The sequence below is a fragment of the Tasmannia lanceolata genome, unplaced genomic scaffold (genome assembly GCF_043159265.1).
Source record: "Tasmannia lanceolata isolate RefF3 unplaced genomic scaffold, GAP_Taslan_0.1 ptg000004l, whole genome shotgun sequence".
In the NCBI taxonomy this organism is placed as follows: domain Eukaryota; kingdom Viridiplantae; phylum Streptophyta; class Magnoliopsida; order Canellales; family Winteraceae; genus Tasmannia; species Tasmannia lanceolata.
The window spans coordinates 4310356-4329330 of NW_027518681.1; the positions used below are offsets into that span (position 1 = coordinate 4310356).

Consider the following 18975-nt stretch of genomic DNA (forward strand, 5'->3'; position numbering starts at 1 on the left):
ATGAATGAGGATAAGACTAGTTCTATGATCCCTTTTGTTCATGGGCCAGTCATCTAAATCCGGGGCATTGAGGGACTCAGTTTACTCTATGTCCTCTCTCCCCATTGATGCCTTGATGGGAATCTGTAATCACTTTTTTGCTATGAATTTAGTAATCTTTCTTCAAAAAAGTCATGGATGAGCACGGATGTCAGGGTCCCGGTGCTACCTCTAATTAGAAAAGAGTAAGGATAGGACTGCCACTATCAAAGCATGCGAGCATGATACCATTCCCTAAATATCTTATTTGCTTTGAAATTGTGATATTGATACCATTCCCTAAATATCTTATTTGCCTTGAAAGATATACATGCCTGAAATCTACATGGAAGAGGAATGGCGAAGGAACTGCGACTACTTGTTTTGTATTTTTTCCAAGGAATGTGATATGGTATTAAAGGAACTGTAACAATCCAAAGAGCTATGGTAAGCACCTTCTAACAACACCAGTCATGGAAAATAACCTGCATCATCCAATAACCAGTTGATGTAAGCAACCAAGAAAAGTAAGAATACATTGAGCATTGAAGGAAAATGGTCTCAACGAAGCATACCAAATAATCAGCAGCATAAACCTACATTACTATATAACATATTGATTCTTCAGATGGATAGTTAAAGTTATAACTTTTGTGAGCAAAAATATACTCACATTCTAATAGTATCAAATTCCACATTGGACTCAAAGAGAATGCAGAAGTTTGATTAAAGGATCACCATAACAGCTTACTAACTGCTCTTCTATTGCATGTGTGTTATACATGGATCCATTGAGGTCAAATCAAATGCATGCATGCATGCTGCTTTCCTAGATCCGGGTTTACTTGCACATGGGTCTAATGATTCTAGCAAGAAAATCAGCTTCTCTTTTCTTCATGTTTGTGGTCACTGATACATTTGGGGGATAATTTCCTCAAACATAATCATGCAAGGTTATAATACCCAACCGTAGGAAAATAAGAACAGAAGCATATATTTGTAGCATCTCTAGCCATAACCCAAGTAAAGGGTTGGTTGTCTAGTTGTACCCCTAGTTGGCAAACATGCGGGGCTAAGCCAAAAAGATGGGTTTAAACCATCTCTGGATTAAAAAAAAAAGGTGTGAAAAAAGCAAACAAGGAAAAAAAAAAAGTGGGTGAAACAAATGGGTTTAAAACAGCATCGTGCTAATAAGCTTATTTACATACATCCAAAATTCTAAAATAATTGTCAATATGTGGTATCAAATTCGAAAATCTAAAATAATAACCTATAATTCATTCATCTCTCATCATATTAACTAACCAACGCATAAAAGATTAAAATATTTTGACACTTAGGAAAATGCAATGGAGTGTTCACATGGACAGAAGAATTTCAACGTTTGAGTCTTCCCCACCTAAGACTAAGGAAGAACCTTACGTTTGTAGTTCCTATGATGCACTTGGAACACACCAGAATTTAAACAATTTAGATTATTTTTAAGTATACACTAATTCAGATAATCTAACAATAATTTGTTTTACATCTAGCTCTAGATCTCAGTCCAACACATCACATATTTCACCAAACACCTCGGGGTTATTTTGAAAAATCTTTAATTTTCTTGATCTTAATGAATTTCATCAACAAAAGTCTCCTAATCGAAAGGAAAATGAGAAGCATAAAGGAAAAGAGCCAAAGGTAAAGAGAAAACAAATCATGAGGGCAGAATTACTTATCCAATCTAAAGTTTATTCAAAAGTTTTTAATGAAAAAATGAATACAATAGATTTTTTTTCCTAAGTTTTTAAGTTTCATTGAAAAAAAAAATCAATAATATGTTCCAAAAAAGGGTTAAAAAACACATATTTTGTAAAAAAAAAGAGGAAGTTTTGCGAGCATAAGTTGTACCTAACTTACTTGTGTATTCAACTCACCTTTATTAAGCATAAAGCAACTACGTATACCTAGACCATGGTACAGGCAACCACAACCTAAACCTGATGCAAATGAGCTCACCGCTTAGTCAAAGTTTTACAGGTGCTTTCAAGAAAACTCGATCTTTATATGGAAAAAGAGGGTCTTTCTTGCACAAATGGATTTTTTTTGAATGGTGGCAATTTATTAAAAATAGCAAAGCTCACAAGCAAGATGTCAAACATAACCAAAACAAAAAGGAAAAAAATAGAAAAAAAAACCACGAGGAAGGATCGAAAATCTCCAACTCCGCTCTAGCCACCCTAGACCTGGCCAGATGGTCAGCAAATGTCTGATCACCGCACACACATGCCATGTGTTTTGTTGGAGGGGTGAATGACAGAGACATCTATTGCTAGTAAGATATAGTAGCAAATCTCTAAAGATATTATAACCTGAACTGTATACTAATATATATGGTTCATAGATAATGAATAAGGGTTGAGAAAAGAACATGTTGGGACAATCACACCTTTGAACTGACAAAGTGAGACAAAATGTTTGATTTAATTACTTTTAGAAAGAATATCAGATTTAGTATAATGGAAACCAACTTACTAAAATCCCACAAAAGGACAGGACAATATAGATAGGTGCTGACCATGCCTTAGGTGGTAAAATATGATGAATTTAATGGAAGCCAGAATCTCGGCAACACCACACAAAGGTTTTACTATTTCACAAAAATATGTTGAGAACTTGCTCAAAAAACAAAAAACTTTGGTGATTAAGCTTTCATGCTCCCAAGGACATAGACGACTCTACCACCCTTGGACAATGCTACAAAGAGAAAGGTCGAGAGCAGGAAGAAATTAAAATTATTCTAGTTCTATCCATTCACTATGTTCAATCAATGGTAGATAAAATATCTATTTTGAGAGAAGAGGGAGGGGGGGGGGGGGGGGTCTGGGGGGCTTAAACCCTAATCATTCAAGGAAATGAAACAAGTCAGCTTGACATTACTAAAGCAGAATTAAATGAAAAATTGTCAAGGATATAGAGAAGAGTGGAAAAATTAGCCAATAGAATTGTGGCCAATGGATGGATTAAGGTAAATCACGAACATATGTTAAATTTCTGGTTGATTCTCCCAAGGAACTACTATTTTAAGATCAACAGATGAACACAATATCTGCTTGAATTTTCTCTTCTGTCCTGAGGTTGAGGTATAATTCTTTTTATTTATTTATTTTCAAATCTATGTTACCTGGATATAGGTAAGTGTATCAGATACTGCAAGGATTATGGTACAGGGATCCTCCAAGTTATAATATCTTAGGATACAAATATGAAAGGATCCAATATGTTAGTGCAGAAAAAAAAATACTTCAATAAAATATTAACACAGTATAAACAGACGTTAAGGGATGCAAGGATAGTATGATGCAATGTATGCAGTGTGATCATTCAATTGGGTTGATCTGGGTGTCAGCAGGTGTGATCGTTCTATTGTTTGAGCCCCTTGTGGAGGTTTTGAGCAGGATGGAAGGAGATAAACTTTCCATGGAAAGCTTTTTATAAATATGGAGAAGACCAAACAAAAAGTAATAAATGGCAGTAATAACATTGGGATGAAACAAAATATTCTCTGAAGCTTTTGATAATATTTGATGCAATACATGCTCAATGGCCCATTAATTGGAGCAAGAGAATTTGCACATCTAGCTATTTTCTATAAACCAAGAACAAATGTGAGATAAGGTTATAAAGTTTTGATGAGAATGTCTATTGATACAGGGCATAGACTGAAATTTGTCAAAGAAACTCCTTTTACATCACTGACATTTGAAATTTCTGGTAAGAAATGTTCACAAATAACCCAGGTATTTTGGTCAATATTTTATTTTAATATAGACTTATGGTTATAATATATCATAAGAAGGATTCATAGTTCTTGCTTTTTCTTCATTTCAAGTGAATAGCAGTGTCTACATGGTCATGGTATGCTTCCAATCTTGCAATGTGTCACAGTGTGTTAAGAATTCAATACATTTTTTGATATTCATACAAGAGAGAGGAATAGCAAACTAGCAATTTCATACGTAAATGAATTGGAATATTTAGTTTTTGTCCATTATAGTCTCTGCTTGCACGCTAAAGTTCTCAACAGTAGTGATATTAAGCTGATTGATTTGGGAGATCTAGAGAGTGGTCCTTAATGGCTCTCAGGAAGCAGTGCCTAGTCATTCTCTCTTTAAGTGATTCGTGATTAGTTAGTTTACTTTCGCAAGGTGGTCCACAGAATTTTCTGGTTTACATACTAAAAACCTATAGGCACAGTGGAACGGTGCCAACTTTAAGTGATGAGTTTGGAGATCTAGAGAGTGGTCCTTAATGGCTCTCAGGAAGTAGTACCTACTCATTCTCTCTTTAAGTGATTCGAGGTTAGTTTACTTTCGCAAGGTGGTCCACAGATTTTTCTGGTTTACATGCTAGAAACCTATAGGCACAATGTAACGGTGCCAACTTTAAGCGATGAGTTGCCATTTTGGCAGTATATTCTATACTAGAGATTGGGCCTTTGTTCTAGTGATGATGATGCTATTGTGGACCGCTAAGGTTGGGTTTGTCAGGGTTCTGACCTTGCTTTAGGAAGCCCCCATCCCCAAAAAAAAACTTAAAAAAAATCTAATATATACAGGAAAACATTAGTTAACTTTTTAAGGCTTATTCTGATTGGCTCTGTCAATTGTCTAAGGTAACACCGGGAGAGTTATTGTCAACCATTTTACATAAAACTTTCAGATAGGTGAAGTAGACATGGTTTTCTTGATGATTTGTTCTAGGCATTCACTTATAGTGATGTTTTCTTCTCGTGATTATTTGCTTTGGTTAAGAGCATTTATTTATACTTTCTCAGCGAACAATAAATTTTATATTTGATATCTGAGGATATTCCGGGAAATTACCAAATAATTGTGGAAACAAGGATTACCAGAGGGATTTTCTTAGTAGAGAAATTGCTGAAGGCAAGGAAGGGTACTAGGTTATTCTCCATCTTTGTTGACTTGATCTGCATCAGCTCAGTTAGGGCTTGGCCCATTCCCTTTACAGATTGGGCAACAGACAGGGAAATTTTATGAGAAATTGAGAATTCTAGATTGTTCTGTCCAGAAGAAACAGGAAACGGGGATGGAAAAAGAAAAGGACCCTATACTACTTGAGCTCTTTAACCCATTTATTCCATCTCATTGCATTTTGGGATATAGAAAGAAAAGACAGACCAATTAGCTGGGACTGTGATGCAAACCGGGATCTTGCTGAGGATTTTTGGGATAAGTTGGACCAGGTTAGGCGACCACGGAGAACCAGGATCCGAGCATGATTCTTTTCCTAGCTGTTTTCCACAGCTTTCCAATTTTATTTATTTTCCTATTTTATTTTTAGACAGATTTTCTACTTTCCTAGTTGGTTTGGGATTTCTAATTTTTTATTTGAGCTTGCTATTTTGTGATTGAGGCTATAAAAGCCTAGAAACTGACCGTAATAGTAGTTTTGGACTGCTTTCTTTGATTTGAAGATAAGAAATAAAATTCATTCTCTTTGGAAATTTTAGATCTATGAATTCCTCTTGGCTTGAGCTCTTAATATTCTACTAAGAATCTAAGAACATATTAATTGTGATTCGCTTGATTGTTCATTGTTTATCTAATTTCTTGGAATATTTTAGGGAAATCTAACGTCTTACTAGGTTTTCCGAATAAGTTCCGATCCATCAGAGTTTGATTTGCCTATTTTCTTGCGGTTTTTGCTGTAATCCCTTCTACGATTACATCAGACTGCAAACTGCATTTGCCTCTCATTTTGTTTGTCTTAAATGTAATGGCCAACATAGAGTTGTGCACCAAACCTAGTCCTCACGCTATCTCCTCTCCCCTTACTCAGTTCAGATTTTTTGTGAAGCTGCAACAGAGTCTGACTCGCACTTCGCCATCGTTACCAACAGTTTAAATAGAAAGTCAATCTGGCCTGCTATGTGATATTTTAGAAGTGAAGGGGATGGCCTTAATGTCATATGACCATAGCTTGGAAGATCAACAGTTATATTCAGCTTTTGAGACCTTACCAATACAATTTAAATCAAAATTCTGCCGATAACTCATAGTAATTGTGAATGACAAGTCAAAACTATTAGAGATTTAAAAATTTGAGCAACAAGAACACGATAATTGAAACCAAAAGTATGTATTCCAACTAAAACAAGGAACCACTCACCTCAAGCATGCGTGTGGCAAACTTTGCTTGCTTGGTCTGTTAGGTCGGTAAACTTCGAAGGGTTGAACAATCAATTGTTAGTCTTAAACCTCCTTCCCCATTTAATAAGAAGCTCTTCTATGTCAGCATCCATTCTAGTCCCCCTTCCACCCCATACCAACATGTGAGCAAGGTCTCCCATTGACGAACCAGACACTTCATGCACAGCCTTAAACCCAATTCTCGTGTAAAACCTAACAAGCTAAGTCCAAAGTTCCAACCACCAAGGGAAAAAAAAGAATATCAATAAAAACTCCAAAGTTAACCAATTGAAGACTGGAAGAAAATAAAAAGAAAAATCCTTATTTCCTCAAAATTTAATATTGATATGGACACCAAGTAAAACAAAAACCCTATCTTGTATAAAATCAAATGCCACTTCGTCCTCATTTGTAAAACAAAAAGACCCAAGGAATGAGATTTCTCCCTCCCTCTCACAGTGAAATGAAAAGATGAAACAAGAACACTGTGGAAAGACCATCAGAAGATACCCAGCCAGAACCCCATATTCCATATCCAATTTCTTAAGCTAAAAAAGCACACCACCAGTGAAACGAGAGCAGTCATAATTTTAAAAGCTGGAGGTAGAAGTGGATTCTTCAAATGTCATTTTTTTGGGCTCAAGGCACGAGCGTTGGACCATAGAGATTAGCTAAGTTTCTGGACGAGATTAGGTCTAAGATTAATGACAGTTTCGTTTTGATTGTTCATATCCCTCGAAGTGCCAATGATCTAGTGGATCGGTTGGCTAAATCTGGAGCATTGAGGGACTCAATTCACTCCATGTCCTCTCTTCCTATCGATGTCCTCTCTCCCCATTCTAATTAATTTTTGCTCTGAATATAGTTATCTTTCTTTTAAAAGTAACATGAAAATGTTAAATTCCAACTCCTTAATATGACAATCCAAAAACTATTATTTTCTTTTCTTTTATTGTTCAGTTCTCAGCATCTAACCATGTAAACAAGAACCTGATACAACACAACAGCATAAAACTGATATGTGCATTAGTGCATACTTTATGGTGTTTATGGGGTAGTTGTAAACTTGTAATGCAGTTACTATGTGTTTATGGCTTATGCGTTTTAGGGGAGTGGGTGTTAGTTTTTTATGATGTGTCTTGTAATTAAAATGGAAATGCAAAGAGAATTTGCATTTAAGTAGTTGTATTACAATGAAAATGACTTTGTTCTTGTCTTTAAGGCCAATTAGGCATGTAACAAAAACCAAACAAATGAACACCTAAAGAAGAAAAATCAACAACCTTGGAGTGGTAGAGATCAGAGTCATTAATGGCAAGAAGCTCTGCTTTCCTGCATCCACAATCAAACCCGTAACGAATCGCGACAGCGCCAATGAACAAACCAAGTCCAAATATAGATTTTTCCATGCCCAATGTTTCTCTGCGCATTCTAATGGAGTCAAGGTGTAGAATTCTCCCTCCTAACCAGACCCTAATCAGACCCTCTGCCCTTCCAAGCTCCTGCTTGGTTTCCAAACTACTGGCTCTGATTCTGAAAAAGGGTCCAAAAGTTTGGAGTTCAAGGTGGATATTTTGGGCTTTGGAGGAACCCATGATTTCAGACATGGTTGGAATGAGCTCTACTTTGTCATTACTCACATGTAGGTTGCTATTGAGAGAATTCACGAGGGTTTTTGTGGTAACTGGTTTTCGAGTCGTGGTTGAAGGAGGAAATTTGAAGTGGGATTTTGTAGTAATTAGATTTGGAACAGAGATTTTGGAACATGGGGTGTGAAGGAATGCCATTTTTTCACTTTGTCCATGCTAAGCTGCTTGTGGCAGAAAATAAACAGTTGGGTACGATTATCTCATTGATAATAACTAAGGAAGACACTAGAGTGTCTTCCTTAAGGAGAACACAGGAGAACCACCATGTGTGGCATTAATCCAGGCGTGCAACTTGGGTCGAGCTCAATCCGAACCCGACCGGTTACACCCAATTTTGGCTCGCATTGGGTTGGCATTTCCTAGGGTTGGGTTGGGTTGGGTTGGGTTGGGTTAGGGTTGACGCCTTTGGGCAACCAGACCCGACCTCCATCCTCTAATTTTACTGTGATTTTTTAGGGTTATTTTTTTTGTCTGTTTAGCCCAGGGTCTAACCGAACCCAACCCGATTTGGTAAAAATAGGTTAGAAGGGTTGGGTTGGGGTTGAGAGAATTAGAGGCAGGTTGGGTTAGGGTTGACCATCCTAGGCCCAAGGCTGGGGTTGTGTAGGTTTAGTGATGCAGGAGGGTCACGCGATCAGTTCCGATCGAAAATTACAAAAATAATTGTGGTGCTCAAAAGCTAACCCATGTCGTAGGGAAACTCCAATAAAGAAGTGTAAACATACCTTTTCTCCACAAGAAATAAAACACATTTTCATTTAATTTCCAAAAGCCGCCTCCATTGTTGTATTTATCCATATACATAGGAGAGAGAGTTTCCTCTAATTACAAATAGCAAATAAGAAGAAAAAAAGCATTAAAATGGAATCCACATCCATTAACAGGAGTGGCAATTCCTTTTACAATTTAAATTAAAGAAAGAACATGGGCAGAAAAGCAAATGGCTGTTTTGGATGAGGTGTAAAAGGCAATTACAAAATTATAATGAGGCATTTCCAGCTCATTTTTCTAATATGCTAGTGTACTTGCTATTGCAGTCACTCTCAAATGGCAAGTTGTTTATTTTACCGAAGCAAAAAAATAGTAAGTTCCCTTGCATGCCTTGCTATATTCTCCTCTTCACCGATTCTAACGAGTAATAGCCAAATTAGAGGAAAAGTATAACAGACATGCCAATTTAGAAGGAAAGGTAAATTTGACATTGCTTGTGGGTCCTCTTAGGGTGGTCAATCCAAGCCAAGTGGGCCTAGACCAAATTGCCGTATGCTCCTGCATCAGTTAGGGTAGAGGGAATGGAGGGAATGCTATGTTGAAGATCATCACCAACTTCTCACTAAAGAAATAAGGAATGTTGACTGAGCCTTCAGATTCTGTTGCATGAGAAATCTTTTGCTATCTTTAGTCAGAATAAACGGAGGAAGACCAAGACTTTAGTGAAGTAGTATATGTTTGTTATGATTGTTAAAGTTGTTGCTATCATATGAAATCTTTTGCTATCTTCAATAAAAGGAGGAAGACCAAGACTTTAGTGAAGTAGTTTTAGATATTTTATATTTGTTAAAGTTGTTGCTAGTCTATTTATTTGTAATCCATTTCACTCGATTGATTAAGCAAGAAAAGCTAGTTTCAAGTCTCTGTTTTCTGCTCTGTTTTATTTACAATTGGTATCAGAGCTGAGGCAATTTTCTGGGAGAGTTGCTGAGGTTTTGGAGATTTAAAGACCTGCTGTTTGCTGCGATCGTATCTAGCTGTGATCGAAGACCTGCTGTTTGGCTGCAATCATGGATCTCACCAATTCAGTAGGTGGAATCGAGAAGCTAAATAACACGAATTATGACTACTGGAAGTCATGCCTGGAGTCGTATCTTCAGGGTCAAGATCTTTGGGAGGTTGTGAATGGAGCTGATGCCGTCCCTCCCAACTGCACACCCGATTCCCAGGATGCTTCACGTAAGTGGAAGATCAAAGCAGGGAAAGCTTTGTTTGTTCTGAAGGCCACCATTCAGAAGGATATGTTAGGCCATATTCGTGAAGTCAAGACGCCTAAGGAAGCCTGGGAGTCATTTGCTGTTTTGTTTTCTAAAACAAATGATGCAAGACTCCAGATGCTAGAGAATGAGATTGGATCAGTCTCTCAAGGGAACATGACAATATCCCAATACTTCATGAAAGTAAAAGGTATTTGTCATGATATCACCCAACTTGATGCAGAATCCAAAATCACCGATGCACGTACACGGAGGATAATTATTCGAGGTTTAAAATCCGAATACAATGGGTTCATTACAGCTATTCAAGGGTGGCCAGTTCAGCCATCTCTACTTGAATTGGAAAGTCTTCTAGCCAATCAAGAGAGTTTGGCAAAACAAATTGCAGGTATATCCTTGAAAGAAAATGAAGAGGTACTCTTCACAGGTCGGGGAAGCAAGCCCAAATCAAAATCAAAGCCTTGGCAAGGGAGCACTCAAGGAGGGGAAGCTTACAAAAATCGTGAATCAAGCTCAAGTTCAAAGAAAACATGGACATGCTACAACTGTGGCAAGCCTGGTCATTTTGCCAGGGATTGCTATGCACCAAAGAAGAAATCTGAAGAAGGAAATTCTGCTACATCGAATGATGTTCAACAGAATGATAATAGCGAGGACGAATGGAGCGCCTTTGTCTCCATTGTTGAAGACCAATCCTTGGTGGCTGAAAAGAAAAATTTTCAGGACAATGAAGAAGAATGGGCAGATTTTGTCTCCATTGTTGAAGACCAATCCTTGGTGGCTGAAAAGAAAAATTTTCAGGACAATGAAGAAGAATGGGCAGATTTTCTTGTCATTGATGAAGATCAGTTAGAAGGATGGGGAGATCTCCTTATCTCTGATGAAAAACCGTTAGAGTTAATTGAGATGGCTTTAACAGCCTCTAATCACGTGGTATCTACAAGCTCTATGGAGGAAAATGTCTCAGATCAACCAGACTATTCTAGAGACTGGATCATTGATTCAGGCTGTTCAAACCATATGACAGGAGATGGGCAAAAATTCCTCACAAAGACAGAGTACACTGGAAAGAAGATGGTAGTGACAGCAAATAATGCAAAATTGCCAATTGCTCATGTAGGAGATGCCGCTTGCATTCCAAGATCCAGCAATAAGCATATCCTGCTCAAAGATGTTTATCACGTTCCCAACATGAAGAAGAACCTGATGTCAGTATCTCAAATTACTAACTCAGGTAATTTTGTCATCTTTGGTCCAAATGATGTAAAAATCTACAAAGAATTGCAGATTTTTGGGACGCCTTGCATGGAAGGAAAGAGGGTAGAATCAATTTATGTTATGACAGCCCAAGATGCATATGTTGATAGAACTCGAAAAAATGAGACTGTTGATTTATGGCACTCTCGTCTTGCACACGTTGGATATATGAAGCTGAAAGTCATGATGAAAAAGCAATTGGTAAGAGGGCTTCCCGACCTTGAAGTTAGACCTGACATTGTCTGTTCTGGATGTCAATATGGGAAGGCACATCAGCTACCATACACCGAATCTGGGTTCCAAGCAAAACAGCCGCTTGAGCTAGTGCATTCTGACGTCCTCGGCAAAGTGAAAATTCCATCCATTGGAGGTAAAAGTTATCTATTAACATTTATAGATGATTTTTCAAGATATGTTTGGATATATTTTTTGAAAGAAAAACTTGAAGTATTCAAAATGTTTGTGGAGTTTCACAAACAAGTAGAAAATGATCTTGGCTATAAAATCAAATGTTTAAGATCTGATAATGGAGGTGAATTCTCATCAAATGAGTTTTCATCCTATCTGAAAGAGCATGGGATACGCAGACAACTTACTTGCCCCAATACACCCCAGCAAAATGGGGTAGCAGAAAGGAAAAACAGACATTTGGCTGAAGCATGTAGAAGCATGATGCATGCAAAAAATGTCCCAACCAGGTTTTGGGCTGAATGTATGAAGACCGCTGCATATGTTATTAATCGTCTTCCTCAACCAAAGCTCAATTTCATTTCACCTGTTGAAAAATTGTCTGGTGTTAAGCCCAATGTAAGTCATTTACGTGTTTTTGGTTCAGTTTGTTATGTATTTGTACCTGATCATTTACGCAGCAAATTTGAAAAGAAGGCTGTTAGATGCATTTTTACCGGTTACGATTCAGAAAGGAAAGGTTGGAGGTGTGTAGATCCATCCACTGGACGTGCTCATGTCTCGAGAAATGTTGTTTTTGATGAGGCATCAACACCATTACAACCCCAGTTGAAATTAATGCAAAGCTTCAGGTAGATGATGGAGAGGAACTAGATGATCCAATCATGTACAGGCAACTAGTAGGGAGTTTAATCTATTTAACTCTAACTAGGCCTGACATAGCCCAAGGAGTTGGGGTTGTAAGTCGTTTCATGCAAAAACCAAGGAAGCCACATCTCGATGCAATTCGTAGAATTCTAAGGTATATTCAAGGAACATTGAATTTTGGTATACTTTATGAAGCAGGGAAGAAATGTGAAATTGTTGGGTTCTGCGATGCGGATTACGCTGGAGATCTTTCAACTCGAAGGTCTACAACAGGTTATATTTTCAGCCTAGGTTCCGGTGCTATTTCATGGTGCAGTAAGAGGCAGCCCACTGTATCGCTATCTACAACTGAAGCAGAATATCGAGCAGCAGCAATGGCAGCGCAGGAAAGCGTATGGCTAGTTCAATTGATGAAAGATTTGAATCAAATCACTTGTTGTGTGGTTAGTATTTATTGTGATAATGAAAGTGCAATTAAACTAGCTGAGAATCCCGTGTTTCATGCTAGAACAAAGCATGTAGAAATACATTATCACTTCATAAGAGAAAAGGTTCTTCGTGGAGAAATTTCCCTCATATCAGTTCATACAGATGAGCAAATAGCTGACATATTAACAAAAGGTTTGTGTTTGAAGAAATTTGTGAAATTCAGGAAGAAGTTTGGTGTCATAGAAAGAGAGTTGGTGCTGAGGGGAAGTGTTGAAGATCATCACCAACTTCTCACTAAAGAAATAAGGAATGTTGACTGAGCCTTCAGATTCTGTTGCATGAGAAATCTTTTGCTATCTTTAGTCAGAATAAACGGAGGAAGACCAAGACTTTAGTGAAGTAGTATATGTTTGTTATGATTGTTAAAGTTGTTGCTATCATATGAAATCTTTTGCTATCTTCAATAAAAGGAGGAAGACCAAGACTTTAGTGAAGTAGTTTTAGATATTTTATATTTGTTAAAGTTGTTGCTAGTCTATTTATTTGTAATCCATTTCACTCGATTGATTAAGCAAGAAAAGCTAGTTTCAAGTCTCTGTTTTCTGCTCTGTTTTATTTACATGCTATCTCGGGTTGGGCTAGGGTTGGCCTCAACTCAATCCAACACGACCCAAGTTGCACCCCACATTAATCGGATAGTATGATCGTAATCGATTCATCAACATTTCATAGAGGCATGTCTTTTAAGGGTTCTTTGGATGCATGTAAAAGAGTTTCAATTGAAACTGGCTCAGAAATTTATTTAATTAAGCCCAAAATTATTTTACTAGAATATTGCTAAATCTACTCCTGGCTGAAGGCGCGCATCCGACATTGATTCATAGCAAAATAATCTCTTTTAGTATTCATCAAGCTTATCTTCTTCTTCTTCTTTAAACAATTAATTCATTAAGAAAGAGAATAACAAAAAAGAGGGCTAAGGAAAGCACCTAACAACTAAAAAAAACAAGAAACATTTGAAGAAAAAGACTACCAATTGGGCAACTCCTGCCAGACAATCAAATTTGGGAATGCTACTCCAAAATTTGCTTAAAAACTTGGATAGAAAAAGACACTCAAACTTGGATAGATTATCGTTTATCTTCCTAAAGTAGTGTATTGGATACGAATCCTGATAGTGATGTAATAGTTACTAGTGTGGATGACTCTAGGTTTAAAAGCCTTCTTATATAATTTCATGCAATGTTGTTTGGCTTCAAACCTTGTTATTGGCTATTGTTTTTTATAGATAGGATATTTTTGAAGTCTCCATATAAAGCTAACTGGTTTTGGATGAAGGTGATGGAGTTTTTCTGATTGCCTTTTTGTTGTAGAATTATAAAGTTATGAGGGTTGGCAATTATTTCTAATGCAGTTAAAGAAGTTTTGCCAATGACCGATCCAGTAATGTTTATATTAGATAAATATCATGGATTGAAAGACTCATTATCACTTGTATTTATAAAGAATTACCATATAGATCAATGTTTTGATTAACAAGAAACTCCATATGATGTTGTTTAACACACTCACACTCCCCCAGATCCTCCAAAAAGGAAGTAATTCAGAAGAAGTAAATCAAAGACCATTGCAGTACTGTAGCAGATGCAAGGTTCCCATTCATAATAAGGCAACATGCAAAGCACCCATTTAAATGAATTATCTATATTAAATTTCTATTTTTTATTTAACATCAAGTGGATTATAATTGTCTTTTATTCAATGATTATTTCAAAATAAATCTAAAATCAACAGAGGGGATCTCATGAATAGATTAAAGTTTCGTATCATAGAACCATTCATGGTGGGGCCACTCCGCCCACTTGTGAGAGAGATAGAGTACATCACTCATGGTTACCAAACTTAACCAACATAATCGTGCATTCTGTGTTAGTCCTTAAAGGTACTTGTTCATTTTATAAGGGTTTTGGGCTCAATCATGACCTATGTAAATACATGTGTTCTTTATCATGTTTTTAAATTTTCATCGAAATTCACGCAAAACGATTGAAATACTTCTGTTTCTATCCCCGTCAAAACTGAAACCAAAACGACCAAAATACCAAAATTGTAGTGTAATATGTGTAATTGGGTGTTCAATGTTTTTATTTATATGAATTACATGTGAAATTTGGTATGTACTAAATTATCAAACATGGGCAATAGTGCATATCACTGGGTGTTCAATGGTTTTAAACCAAGAGTTTTTATATGATGCCCGACCGTCAAAATCTCAAGGGCTAGGTGGCAAACCACCTGGCCCTTGGATTTTGATCCGGTCAAAACACTCAGATCAAAATATAAGGGCCAGGTGGTTTGCCACCTAGCCCTTGAGATTTTGACGGTCGGGCATCATATAAATTCTCTTAAACCATTATGAATGATTGTCTTTCATATGTGATGGTTTTTAAGTGCCTATCTGTGCTTGTTCTAGAACTTTGGAAGTTTCATTTTTAAATTCTATCGTTTGCGTATGTTTCAATATATTTTAGTAGTTTTACAATATTTCCACTGAAAGTTCTGACTTAAACTGAAATGTTTCTAGCGACTGAAACCAAAGTTGAAATTTAAAATATTAGTCTTGATTATGTGTACTGGTGAAGATCATGTGATCCCAATTCTAATTAGAACTAGGTCACTACAATACACGTTAAACATGTGTTGGGACATGGTTTTCAAATTGTGTAATATTTTGAGCTTCTTATTTTTATAGTTATACTACCGCGTTTTTTTTTTTTTTTTTTTTTTTTATATGGTGTTCGTGCTTCGTGCTTATATCCAAGTGTTTTGAAAAACATGATGGGGCCAATATGTTCTAATGTTCTAAGCCATTCATTTGTTGGGCCTTAAATGTGTCATTCTTCAGAGTCATCTCCATAGGATTATCCTAACCCTACTGTATTTCTATAAAGTTTTATATAATGTTCCGTACCTCTAGAAATCGAAGGGTTTGGAATCATGTGGAGATGAATTTTGGGGAAAGACCTATTTAAGCCAGGGCCCAACAAATGTGTTTTGGATCATCAAACCGTGTGGGCTCTACTGTATTTCTAAAAATAATTGCACGTACGTGGAGACACCATTTGAAAACTCAGATAAACCCCATGTTAATTTTGTTGTACTCCATTATATATCAATATACGCTTCATTTGTATGTACATACATGTTTGTATGTGTGAGAGTTTGTGAGCCTCAACACACAGGGGACTGAGAGAGACTTCATTTTAATGAAGTATGCTAGCGAAACCGATTTTACAACCAAGAAACTGAACAAAGTAATAGGTTATTGCCACTGCATCACACAAGTGATGTGCAACCCATTGTTTTAGGAAACTCTTAAAAAGGTGAATTAATTAATTTTTTTTTTTATTTTTATTTTTTTACGGTTGAGCCTCTAGCTCATTTGGTTAAGGATTTGGTTTTCAACATTTAGGTCGGATGTTCAATCCCAGCTTACCTATCAGAAAAAAAAACTTATAAAAAGGTGAATTTTTTGTACACATGGTGCAGTCGAATTGCTGATTTCTCCATCAGTCTTATTCTCGGCATGGTTTGAAATTTCGGTTTCGGTATATATTTCGGACCTATATGAAACCGAAATTTCAGCCGAAATCCTGAAATTTCGGTTGAAATTGGGTGAAGACACTCGAAATGTTGGTTTTTTGGGCCGAAATTTGGGCTGAAATTTTGTAAAGGAATAAAAAATTAATATTTTATGTGAAATTTCGCTGAAATTACCGAAATTTCTGAAATTTCGTATGTTTCGGATTTCGATCGTTTCGGTGTCGGTATTGACCGAAATCCGGAATTTCGGATTTCGGTCGAAATTTCAAAACATGATTCTCGGTTACCACATGTTAATGAATGTACCAACAAGGTAGTTAAGAGTCTTTTCTCACCCTATTAGTGTTTCTAATAGTAATGATGGACTGAGAGACATAGGGATTTGTAGAATTGTTATCTTTATCTTCTAACAAAAAGGAAACTTTTATCTGATAAATTATATGATCAAGGGCCATATAAAGATGTAAAGCTGGTAGGAAAAAGGTACCACCCTTGATATTCGATCCAACGGCAGCTCCTCAAAAGGTAAGCGAGCTGCTGTTGGATCAAATATCAAGGATTGGATGATGAGTACCTGTTCATAAGGCCCTTCATCATATAATTTCTCACTTTATCTACAATTAAAGGTTAGAATCATTAAAGAAAGAATTTAAAAGCTATTTAAGACCTAAGACAGTGATATTGGCATGGTTTTAAATTTGGACCAAAATCCGAAATTTCGGGTTCGGTCGAGACAAAAACCGAAATTGGGCATGCCCGAAACGTTCGAAATCTCGTCAGTCAAAATTTTATTTTTCCTGAAATTTTGTCTGAAGTTTAAGGAATTTCACCCTAAAATCTCGATTTTCTTCATTATTTAATATTTTCCTAAAATTTTGGCCAAAATTACTGAAATTTCGGTAATTTCGGCTGAAATTTCGTATGAGGTAAAATATTAATTAGCTTAATAGATTTCATCAGATTTCGATGAAATTTCGATTTCAGTGAGGACCGAAACGCATTCCGAAACTGAAACTTAAAACCATGGATATTGGTAGTTAATAAAATCTTTACGGGATTCTTGTAGATAGGTTTTGATGTAGGAGGATTTTAGTATGTTTCCCTAACAAATATTAATTTAAAATGCTAGATATTAATTCTTAAAATTTCTTATTATTTAAACAAGAATGTAAATGTAGGTGACATTTCCACCCCATTTTATGACATTCGAAGTTTAATTCCCTATTGATTGATTGCTTTTAACATTAAATGCGATATAGAGTTTCCATGTGAATCACGTGAATATAGTAAATGATGAGATCTTTGGATAAGCTGTTCCTGATTGGATACATTTATCTTGATATTATCTTTTCCACTGTTCACCAGTTCTCCTATTATGGTGGTCTTTTATCGAGTTTTTATATGGTGTCCGACCGACAAGTACTGTCAAAACGGTACCACCCTTGATATTTGATCCAAGAGCCGCGCACTTTTTAAGATGCTGCTGTTGGATTACATATCAAGGGTGGTACGTTTGACGTGCCACCTTGATGGGAATTCACGGTCAGCCACTATATAATTTCTAGTCTTAGTCCCGGTCGGCCACTATATAATTTCTGGTCTTTTATCTAGGAACAAAGATCAACGTGAACAGCCCTGGTTTATTTGACTCGGTGAAAGAAACATGGGCTTAGTTTTAGTTAGGCTTTCATGAGTTTTATTGGGATTGGCTTGGATCGACATGGTTAGGGTTCTAGCTAGGTTTGCATGAATTTTGTTGTGTTGTTGGCTTGGATTGACATGGCTAGGGTTCTGGCTAATTAAGTTTCATGAATTTTGTTGGGATTGGCTTGGATTGGCATGGCAAAAAAATATTTTTGTTTTTTGATTTATTGAAAGGGGCACTTCTTTTGTGCAATGATATTTCCATTCAATAGACACTTCTGTTGCAAAAGGGTATGTTGTTTAATCAAAAGATACTTGTTGTGAAAGGGTGCCTTCATGTCTTTTTATTCTCCAAGGCTTAGGGTTTCATCTTAAAATAATCAATTCCCCTTTATGTTTCTTACATTGATTATTTGGGTCTCTATCGTTTGATTTGGATTGAACCTATCCCAACCCCACCCGACCCGAGTTTACATGACACCTCATTAGAAGTTTGAAACATCCCAAAAAAGTTGACTTCTAGAAGCAAGTTACAGAAGAAATGCCAATTCAATTTATAAAAAAATCCTTAATCCATCTAGAAGAGCTAACTTTTTTTTTTTTTTAAGAATCAAGACCATTTAGGTTGCCCCATGATTCTCATGTTCTACAAGATCAACAGTCTTGATTTCACATACTTTCTCCATGTCAAATTGCCTATTAGTCTATTACCATTTGGATTTCTCATCTAATCCAAGAAAAATGCTCCCCTGTGTCTCTTCCTACACGACCCAAAAATTGTCTTTTACTATTGAATATTGATTGTAAAAATATGGAATTTTGCATATCAATTGTTTTTTACTTTTTCAAGATATGTATAAATAGCCTATGAAAAATTGATGAATTATTCATTGAATTCTTGTCTACTTCTAAAAATTCCTAAACAAAATAAAAGATTTTTTAATTATTTGGGATATTTTTTAAAAATTCAAACCCAGCATAAAAAAAATTCAAGATTATTTTTCAAGAATACTTCGCTCTGTTCACTTGCGTTCCCGGGAAAGCAAATCTCTGGAAAACAGTCTTTTTTCCTTGACAAGACCTTAACAAGAAAGAATTCTGGTGTTCAGTTGCTTTCCTGAGAAAGTAACAAGCTTA

General features: G+C 36.3%; 1 long non-coding RNA gene across 1 annotated transcript; it reads right to left on the minus strand.

Moving 5' to 3' along the window:
* Nucleotides 1-274: 274 nt before the first annotated feature.
* LOC143875735 (uncharacterized) lies at nucleotides 275-8074 on the minus strand. The gene is made up of 3 exons (XR_013250180.1): nucleotides 7496-8074; nucleotides 6193-6433; nucleotides 275-503 (listed from the first exon to the last, which is right to left on the minus strand). It is a non-coding gene; the product is annotated as an uncharacterized LOC143875735 (long non-coding RNA).
* Nucleotides 8075-18975: the final 10901 nt, after the last annotated feature.